The 10,826-nt window shown below is 50.9% G+C and overlaps 1 protein-coding gene across 8 annotated transcripts in view; it reads right to left on the reverse strand.

Moving 5' to 3' along the window:
• EPN3 (epsin 3) overlaps positions 1–10,534 on the reverse strand; it is a 36,376-nt gene extending 25,842 nt beyond the window's left edge. The window contains exon 1 of one of the 8 annotated variants that reach the window (XM_079967413.1): positions 9,643–10,534. The gene's annotated coding sequence lies outside the window, so the exon portion shown is untranslated. The remainder of the gene's footprint in view (positions 1–9,642) is intronic. The other 7 variants (XM_079967411.1, XM_079967409.1, XM_079967407.1 and 4 more) reach the window with 7 other exon arrangements.
• Between the last annotated feature and the right edge of the window lie 292 nt (positions 10,535–10,826).

Below are 10,826 nucleotides of genomic sequence, written 5' to 3' on the forward strand. Positions count from 1 at the left end.
GTCTGGAGGCCAAATTTGGCCCCTGGGTCTAGGATGCCCTACAGGGAACAACTCCCAGCCAGAAATAAATTATAGTGGCTGAGCAACCAGAACAGCTGGTTGCATCTCTTAAAGCTGCAGAATTAGGTAGCTGCAAACTAAGTGACTGCCCCAACCTCTCCGAGTTGCAAACTACAACCAGGTTCAGTAAAATGAAGAACTAAATGGGCAGCCCCACCTTATTCTGCTATTCTGTAACAACTGACACATCTGTTGGCTTGGTGGGCTATTTGCAACAGAAGTTTTGTGTTGCAATTAAAGCAATCTCTTTGGAAAAAGAGATGGGGAGAGTGAGACCCATTTGCAATCATAACTACAGTGGTACCTCGGGTTACATACGTTTCAGGTTACATACGCTTCAGGTTACAGATTCCGCTAACCCAGAAATAGTGCTTCAGGTTAAGAACTTTGCTTCAGGATAAGAACAGAAATCGGGCTCCGGCTGCACGGCAGCAGCAGGAGGCCCCATTAGCTAAAGTGGTGCTTCAGGTTAAGAACAATTTCAGGTTAAGTACGGACCTCCGGAACGAATTAAGTACTTAACCTGAGGTACCACTGTATTCCAAACTTTGGAGGTTTATGATTGTTTGCGGTTCACAGTTAAAACAAATACAGCGACAGAGAAATAATCCCCCTGACCAAGCAAAATGTATCCATCTGTGTGTAAAATACAAATGATGCAAGTGTGGGTGAACAAAACCATTTGCATTGCAATGTTCATCCAGGTCCCGCAGAATTGACTGGATTCTACCTTTTGATACAAATAGGGCTGCTAATTCACATGTGAAGCATCTTGCTGCAACCCCAGAGCTGGATCAGAACCAATATGATTTTCAGAAAGAGTTGGATTGGGGTAGGCATCCAAAATATCCAATAACCAAGCTGGACTCCGTCCATTGCAACCAACTGTTCAGCATCTAATACGCCACTGAGCATAGGAGTGTGCATTATGTAGCATGCATCACATGACTTTTTACTTTCCAAATCTAACTCGGATCATTCAGAGCAAAACACCTTGTGGCTGAATTTCCCTAAGGAAATTCAGCTTCAAAATTAAATATCAAATCTGATTTAAAAAGGCTAAAGAACTAGTATCTAGAGTGAGTTAATTACCAAGGTTTCTCTCTCGTGGGGGCTCATGATGGGTTACAAAATATCTTTTAAAACTACCACCAAAAATGCAAGAATGTTATGTAAAATCTTAAGATAAAGCCCTGCAAAATACAGAACTGCGATGAAAAAAATCCATGTCATCACATTTTATTTATAAAGAGCCTAAAATGACTAGGTGCTGTACAATACTTTAAAAAGAGGAGAAAATTCCTTGCCAGTAGGCTAATAATCTATCACACAATAAGAAGAGTGAGGGAATGGATGGAGAAGAGGGGAGTGAGAGATGCACAAAACCCTTCATTTGCTTGGGATGCTCTCATCTGGGACTTGTCCTACTTGAATCCATGAGAGATTCATTCAAATTTCACAAACAAATCTCCCCCTTTACCTCTAACTTCACTTGCCCTGCTTTTTCCTCTTTCTTTCTCTGTGTTGCTGACTTATCAACAGGCCACAAAGAAGGCAGGGATGAATGGGGAAAATGTTTAGTTGCCTTTTCCACACACACACCCAATGCCAACAAATAAACCCACACCTATTTTTGCATACTTCACACTTGAGTTCCCATTGAAACCAGCAAGGGTGAGCATGGTCAGGAGTCAACACTCTTGTAAGCGCCTGGCTGACCATAGCTCCCTGGTCATCCTCCTGTTCGCCATTGCAACCTGCTTACTCACCTGCCTCTTACCCTACTCCTCCACTCCTTAGGAGATACCGCTGCCTGCATGCTTGTTTGGCTCTCAACCTGCTCAGTAAGCAGGTGGTGGTAGCAATAATGAGGACCAAATGGAGACCCAGGAGCAGCTTATAGGAACCTTGGGGAGGAGGGAGTGTGTCCTGCACAAGTCCCCTTCAAAACCTGGAGATCAGTACTGGGATTCTAACGAAATCAATAGAAAATTCATGTCATCGTTATCGTGGACCAAATGACAAGAAACTGCTGCCTGTGACTCAGCATCACCAAGCAGCCGTAGGCTGCTTCCAGACGGGTGGCTCCTAGTGCTATCCAATCATTCCTTTCCATTTTAAGCTATGAGTGGGATTGCACATGATGCACCAAACTACCAGGAGCACTGTGCTCGTGTTCCGACTCCACCAGCAGGTGTGATGTAGCTCTTGTAGGTGGGACCATGTGTCGCTCAACACACATTTGTGATAACTATTGTGGTGGGTTCCATTTTAAGACTCTGCCATCATTTTATTTTTAATCAATGTTTTAATCGTTGCTAAAACGCTTCACTGGCTATTTGTTATGAAAGAGTGGTGTGGCAGGAGATAGTCACTGAGGCGGGGAGGACAGTTGCTGGTGGTTTTTAATGGCTAGGAGTGGGTGGGAGCGAAGACTACTACTATGCTGCAGTCCGCTCCCAGGCCCCAGTACCCAAGGCCTGGCCAAATTGGCCAGAATTCAAATTGCTGGCCAGCGGGAACTCCCAGTGCGCCATGTGGCCAGCCAGGGGATTACCCAAATGCCGACCACTTGGATGAACTTTGCTCCCAGGGGTCTTGGAGCCTGACGCAATGGGCCACAACGGCCACCCACCTCCAACTAAATAAGTGGCCATTATGTTGCATCAAGTATTTTCCCCAGTGCATTTTCCCATCACTTATTCTCATCCTTATTGCACCAAGTCCAATATTTTGGGGGAGTGGGTTTGTTTCCCCAATCAGCTTTTGTTGCCTGAAAATATTGACAGTTTGGAACCGCAAGCACTTTTCATGGAGCCCAGCAGGGCAAGCCAGAGGTTTTGTGTGAATGTGGTTGAGCACCCTAGAATGTGTCCCACACTCTTCTACAAAATGCAAGGATTCCTCAGCCAACACATGGATGTGGGACATGGCCCCTTGAAAAGTCTGAAAAAATGCTAGAGTAGTTCATTGAGCCACAGGCCAAGAGACAATCCCAGGTCCATCTATTTAAAACATACGGCTCTCCCCCAAGAATCCTGTAGCGGTTTTTTATGGGTGGTGGGAATTGTAGCTCCCAGTTCCCAGGATTATTTGAGGGGAGCAATTAAGAGTGGTCATGAGAGTGTTTTAAATGGATGGTGTGGATGTAGCCCTGATTTGGATGGCTCAGACAGGCCACGCATGTGACATGCCACACCGAAGGAAGGCAGAATCTTCAATATGGCGTCAGGAAACTTTCCTCCCTGTTTATAGCTTGTCAATCAATCAGAGTCTCAGTAACGAAGCAAAACCCATTGACTGATTCATGGCTCCATTATCTCTCCCATGAACACACTTCAGGGTGAATCATTTGCACAATGTGAAATCATGACGTTTAAGAAATGCTGCAGCAGTTTTGCAAAACCCAAAACTCCAGCCACCAGAAACAGAGTGACATCATCTGCCCTTCAGTTTCAAATCTACCCTTTGCCACATATTTTAAATTCCTGCCAACATCCTAAAATGAAATGCTGCGGAACACTCAAAAGAGTTTTAAGAAATCTGGATTTCTTTTTCTTTCTTTTTTGTTGTTGTTCCCAAATGTAGGGCACTGACCAGCCTAGCAACGTTTGTCATCAGGGTTGCTGTAAAGAGATCCAAAGCAAGCCACCAAGGACTGGACTGGCTGGGGACAGATCATCCCAACCCTGTTTACTTCCTAAATTAAAGCCCCCTGGAGAGAAGGGTCTCTGAAATGCAGTTGCTTCATCACCACCTTGATTTCATCTTTTGCCTTCTCATTGGAGTCAAAATTCAACCTTCCCTTACAACCTCCGTTTCCCCCCCCCCTGACTGGAAATGCATACCCATAAAACACACGCCCGGGAAGTTTGTGCATGGCTCCTCAAACCAACAGAATGACTCATATATCCTACTCCTCTCTAGAGGAACAGCTCCACCCTTTGCAGTAAGCATGACCTGACTGTGTCCACTTTTCTAGGTGAGGAACAAGCTGTCATCCTTCTCCACCCTGGTGACGGTAAGCATCCCTGACAAGTGAGTCAGGAAGAGAGAATCTAGAGACTGCCTGCGTACGGCTTGCAGAGTTTCTTTCAAGACATTTCCCTGTATTGATTGCTCTGCACAATCCAACCCACTTACTGTTTTTAGATTTTGAGTGGAGCTTGAGCGCCAGGAAAATGACTGCAGCCAAGCACAGCAACTCACAGAGGGGGTGAAAGGAACGTGCCATTCCATTGTAACTTAAAAAGGAGGCTATGGGAAAGGACACTGCAGCCACCCGGACCAAGCTGACCTGCACTGAAGCCAAATAGGTGGACCACTGCCTGGACTGGCATACCAGTGGCCAGGACGAGACAGCACACAGCAGATGATGGCTAATCGAGCGGTCAGCATGTTAGGTTGTAAAATCTGGGTTTCTGAGGTGCTTTGTGACTATAGTGTGTGTGTGAGAGAGAGAGAGAGAGCTATGTCTAGACATCCATCGTTCAGCCCAGACACTGAGGTCCAGCTCCAACGGCCTTCTGGCAGTTCCTTCACAGCTAGAAGCGAAGTTACAGGGAATGAGGCAGAGGGCCTTCTTGGTAGTGGCACCCTCCCTGTGGACCATCCTCCCCTCAGATGTCAAGGAGATAAAGAACTACACAACCTTTAGAAGACACCTGAAGGCAGCGCTGTATAGGGAAGCTTTCTTAATATTTAATGTTTTATTGTATTTTTGTATATGCAGGAAGCCGCCCAGAGTGGCTGGGACAACCCAGTTAGATGGGCGAGGTTACAAATTAAATAATAAGAATTAGTAGTGGTAGTAGTACCCCGAGGACTGTAATACCACTCTTCTGTGTCTGGACTGAGAAACATAGAGCAACCTGATTTTAAAGCTGAGGTGGTGTGGCAGTGGGTCATGTCGGTGGCGGCGTGTGGTGGCCGACCCAAAAAAATCAGGGGAAGGGGAATCCAGGGGCCCCATTGGTTGTGACTGAAGAAGGGAACTGGAGAAGGAGGTGTTGTAGACAAGAATATCATGAGGCCTCACAGCAGGTCAAACGATGTGTCTGTCTGGCCTAGCATTGTCTATAGCTGACTGGCCTAGCAGGGTCCATTTCAGGGCAGATAAGGGTCTTGCACATCATCTGCTACCAGAGGGGTGGGGACCCTTATTCAGCCTGAGGGCCACACTCCATTCTGACAGCCAGCAGGGACATAGGGCCAGAGGCAGGGCAGAGCAATAACTGTTAAGTTTTACCTTTGTACAGTAGGCTGGTTTCTACACCCCCATACCCTAGCTCCTATTCAGACAAGGGATGTTTTCAGAGTTCAAGCCAGGCAAAAAAAACAACAACATCCCAAGCAAAATGTGGCTAGGGAGAGTCTGGAGGGGCATGGAGGGCCACCTTCCCTCCTCTGCCACTGGATCCTTTAAAAACAGACAAAAAACCAGTGTTTGAACCTGGGACCATTTGTACAAAAAGCATGTGCTCTACAGAGCAGCAAGGGCAAGGAGATGTTGCTGACATGGGGCAGAAGAACAAGCGACACTGAGAACTGGTGGCAGGGTGAGCAGAATTCAGAAGGCTGGGGTGGCCAGCAGTGTGTGTGTGTGTGTGTGTGAGAGAGAGAGAGAGAGAGAGAGAGAGAGAGAGAGAGGGAGGGAGAGAGACTGGAGCACAGAGAGTCTCATGGAGGGATAAGGCTATTTTGCCTTGATAGCTCAGTTGGTTAGAGTGCAGTGCTGATAACACCATGGTTGCAGGTTCAATCCCCATATTGGGGCAGCTGCTTATTCATTCCTGTATTGCAGGGGGTTAGACTAGATGATCCTCAGGGTCACTTCCAAGTCTGCAATTCTATGAGTCTATGATGAGCGGCTACAAGCCAAAATGGTCATGCTCCACCTCCACTGTCAAGGGACCTCTGAATACCAGTGGCTGGGAATCCCAAGTGGAGAGAGCAACTGAAATCCCACTTATGGCCTTCCTGCAGGCCACCGCATGAAGGGAGTGTTGGACTAGATGGGCCTTTGGTCTGACTCAGTGGGGATTTCTTAGGTTCTTATGATGTGGTGAAGCCTGAGCCATAGTGGGGAGCCACAAGGGGAAAGCAAATGAGCTGGAGAAGCCCTTGAAAGCCATAGGAGCCAACTTGGCTGCAAGCTGATTGCAGTTCAGGGATCTTTGTGGCCTACAAAGGCGGCACAGATGGAAGGGAACATGGTGGCATGTGGGGGCAGCGGCCTTGGGTGGGCCAATGCAGCAGATTATGTGCGAACTCCAGATACCAACATTCTCCTTCTGGCTTTGACAAGGTTACAGATAAGGTTCCGTCTTATGAAAACTCCCGCTGCTGCTGCTCCTTCTCTTCCTCCTCCTCCTCTAGCAAACACTAAGTTCGTGCTGATGAAAGCGTCCCTCAAACATAAGTCTTGGGTCAGGAGGACATTCCTTTCTAGCAAACACCTGGCTCCAACCTCCAGAGGAGCTCCAGGGTCAGACTCAGGCAACTGCTTTAATTAAGGCTGTGAAAGACACCCATTAAAGAAACGTCCCGGGCATTTTTCAATCACAACGTGTAGAAAGAAAAATCTCTTGGGAGCTCGGAGGCAGGGCCTAATACGACCCTGCTCACCTGGCCTAGTTGCACAGCGTGCTTTTCATTGCGTAGGTCAGGGCATGGCCCCAGAACACGGGCAATCGTCCTCTCTTCCTGTGTCCTTGAGCATGTGCAGAGTGCCTCATCCTCACCACATCTGAGGCTGTGGAGGGAGAAGGGTGGGTGGGTGGGAAGTGGTTTTGTGGGAAAGCTCATGACCCTCAGGGTTCAGACGTCTCTGTTTCAGCCCCGGTTGGGAGGAGAGGGAAAAGAGAGCAGAGAGTGTTTGTGTTTGAAGAGCTGCCAAGAGTGTTAAGAGAAGTAAGTTTTATCGAACACAATATCCCCAGGAACACAAAGAGAGGGAAACAGAAACCATGCGATAGATAAGACAGCAGCACCAGGCAGCTACATATGAAATTACTGCAGTGACCTTGACGGAAAGAAATGGTCAGGTGGGGAGGGCATGCGAAGGAGGGCTGGCACTCACTGCCCAGGGAATGCCCAAAGTCCTAAACTTAGGTTAAGTGACACATTCCAGAAGAAGAACCACCTGAGCCTACACTGCAGCAAGACAACCCCCCCCCCCCGGCTGTATGGTCATCCAAGGTTTCCCAGGCTGCTGCTGCCTGCAACAAACCAGGCACGGCACAGCTCTTGCACAGCTCCCAGGCAACAGGGCTTGGTCAGGAGAACTTCCTACTAGACTGGACCCATCATCATCCCTGCTGGGTTTCCACAACACCCTCTAAACTGCATATAAGTATTATTACTAGTAGCAGGGTGCATTCTGTGTTTCATTTCCAGGGACAATAAGAAATACTCCAACTCCAGAGATAGCAAGGGGAAAAATCTGAATGGAGGAAAGATGGTAAGATGGGGGGGGGGGGTAACATTTGCACAGGTCCACCCCTTGTTACATTTGCCTCTCCCTTTCCTACCTCCCCCTTAGTTGTCCATCCCAATAAGCTGGAAAAGTATAAAACTGTAAACTCATCAGGGCAGAAACCAGCCCTCTTGTTCTGTTTTTGTTTTTCCTTTTGTTTGTGCCACTCTGTAAAGTGAGGCAAGCACTGATTCAACTATGCAATTACAATAGAGGGAGGGAAGAAGCAAAACTCTGTTGTGGAATGAAAGAGATGGGGCACCAAATGGCTATGCGAGGGGATGGAGGAAGCAAGTTCTCCAAAATCAAGACCCTGAAGGATGGACTGCACTGCAGGAGGCTGCAGGGAAAGAGGGTCACAGGCCATCCATTTCAAACATCCTGCTCTACAGCTGACCCTCTTTTCTCTCTGATGCAGTTTATTAAATTTATTTATTTCATAAGATTTATATGCCGCTTGATTGCAAAAACAAAACGACAACAATAACAACACACCTCTCTTAATTTTTCTAATATTTGGGAACATAAGAAGCTGCCATCTAGCTTAGTGTTGCCTGCACTGACTGGCAAAGGCGCTCCAGGATTTCCAGGGTCTGAATTTGAGGGGTTCTGCATACAAAGCGGTGCTCGGCTTAGCCATTGAGCTCTGGCCTAATAACTCTGCCCAGGGAGTGAGTCTCTGTCTGGTGTGGAGTTGCCAGAGATGCTACAGAAAAGTAACAGGGAGTCTTCTTAGTAGTCCTCTCTCTGAGTGGTTTGGACCACAACTATGGAGCTGGAAAAAGTTGTACTGTATTCAAAATCATCTGGAGGATACCTGGTTGGCGAATAGTGAAGAAGGCAAGTAGCCAGTGAAACAGTCCCACTCCCCTCTTTAATACAACGAAAGCATAATCTGAACCTTAATCCGACCTGGGAAAGAAAAGGACCAATCTGAGTGGGATAGAAGGGACGTGAGCTTTAATAAAGCGGGGTGGGCAAAAGATTGAAATGGGGCGCCGGGTTGGCGACAGGACCTGAGAGGAAACTTTCAGAGCCTGATTTGATTCATCAAAGCGCTGGGTGGGAGGAGGGCGAATCTCCCCAGTAGAAGTGTCTTTGGTGCTCCGTCTGTCTGTCTGTCTGTCTGTCTGTCTGTCTGTCTGTCTGTGTGTCCTGCCTTCCACCCAAGTGTTTCGGGACCCCCAAGCCTGGCACTGACTTACCCCCTTTCTCGCTCGCGCGACCAGGCGGCAGGCAGCCCTTTCCAGCACCGCTAGCTAGCCAAAGCAGCCGGCATTACATAATCCTGCTGAATCTTCCTACGATCCCTAGTCCCTGTGCGAGCGAGCGAGCGAGTGCCAGAGAGGGGGAAGGGAAGAAGAGAGAGAGAGAGAGAGAGAGAGAGAGAAGGAAAGGTGTGCGCGGGGGTGTCCGTGTGCGCGAACACGCGCGCGCGCCTACACACACCTTGAAGAAATCCTGGGGAGTTCGGAGGCGGCAGCTGCTCTCTGGCAGAGGCCCGATCCAACCCATCCAAAGGCGCGCGACCTGCAGGGCGCTGGAGCATGCAGGTGGCGAGAGAGGGGAGGGGGAGGGGGGGAGAGACAGGGGGGTGCAGAGCACAGACTGGGTAACCTCCTCCTCCTCCTCCTCCTGCATCGGGGTAAGGAAAAGGGGATCTCTCCCTCTCCCTCGCGCGCACAAAAACCAAAGGCACCCCCCGCTTTTAAGCCAGGTCTCCCTGCTCGCCACCCCACCCTTCTGCGGACCAGGAAACTTCAGCAGGCGGCGGCGGCGGCGGCGCAGTGCGAGGAGCCCAGCGGGGGCAGCAACTCGGCTTTGCCAAACTCGCGATGACAATCAAAGCGGGCTTCACTGCAGTCAGGAAAGCGCGCTCGGCGTCCAGAACTTTCCTCCTCCCCCCCCCCCCCCACTTCCTCCTCCTCCTCCTCCTCCGGGCTACCTTTTCGAGGCTGAGCCTCCTCTCTCTGCCGCCCCCCACCCAGCGCCATCCTCCCCACTGCAGAGGGGTCCGCACTGCCGCCCGTCGAGGAAAAGCGCAGGGCGACCATTCACCCGGCTCGTCCTTTCCCGCTGGGCAGTCCTGAGGCGAGCGTCCTTACCTCAGGCGCCGCTGCTGCTGCTGTGCGCGTGTCCTTCTCTTCCTCCTCCTGCCGCCGCCGCCGCCAAGCTCTCCCTCAGCAGCGGTGTCCGCAGTCGGCTGGTGCTGCTGCGGCGGCTGCCATCCTCAACCCCCTTCAGGTGCCTTTCCCCTCAGACGACCGGATCAGGCAGGCGCTCTGCTCGGTGGTGCCTTCCAGCCTCCTCTCCCCGCCACCCTGTCCCTAAATCCATCCAGCGGGAAAGCGAAGCCGTCCCTCCATCCTGCTGCTCCTCCTCCTCCTCTCACCTTTGCGAGTCCACCCAGGAGAGGAACAGGAGCTTTGCCTCGCAGGGGCGCACGACGCAGCGGCGACGGCGCGCAATCAGCCTCGGCGTTTGTGTGTGTTTGCGCCTGGTCTTCCCTCAGCTGCAGAGCGAGTCTCTCGTCCTCCTCGCCAGCCCGGCGTTTAAAAGAGAGCAAGGCGGGGAGCCGGGATGGGGGGGGGGGGAGCAAAAAGTTGCTCGGCTTGCTGGGCAGGTCTGCTTCAGTTTCCACAGGACACCAGGCGCGCGCAAAGCAGGAGGGACTGAGCCAGGGAGCGAGGAGGCAGGCTCGCTGCTGCTGCTGCTGCTGCTGCCGCCACGCCGGCTCTGGTTAACCGCTTCAGGCCCGCGACGTCGACGACAGGCACTCTCCGAAGTCTTCTCGGCGACCCCGCTTGGAGGGAGACGCAGGAGAGAGACACAGAGAGAGAGAGGCAGGGATTATGAAAGCAGAGAGGCAGTGACTCACTGGCTTAACCCCTTCGGGCGGCGGGCACCGCCAGGCAGGCGTGCCAAGGCGGCGACGGGCGATGTGGGAGAGAAGGGCCGAGGGAGGCAGAAGCGTTAACAAGCCCAGGACTAGGCTCGGTCCCTGCCGTCCCAGAGCTGGAGCGCTGCCACCGCCGGGCCCCCCGGGGCTTTGTTTGGTTTGCCTAGACAGCAAAACGGCGGCGTGACCCAAGGGCTGTCCTTTCGCCCGCTCCCCACCTCCCTTCAAAAAGATTTTGACAGCACCGACGACGTGTTTGTTCGCGGAGGGGGGGACACGACCCCCACCTTCACCCCCTCCCCAAAGAGTCACTGACAAGTAGTGAGTAGGAGGCGGGGATGACGGCTGTCATCCTCTTCCTCCTCATCGAGCTGCCGCCTCCACTCCACT

Source organism: Podarcis cretensis (assembly GCF_951804945.1).
Source record: "Podarcis cretensis genome assembly, chromosome: 2".
Taxonomy (NCBI): domain Eukaryota; kingdom Metazoa; phylum Chordata; class Lepidosauria; order Squamata; family Lacertidae; genus Podarcis; species Podarcis cretensis.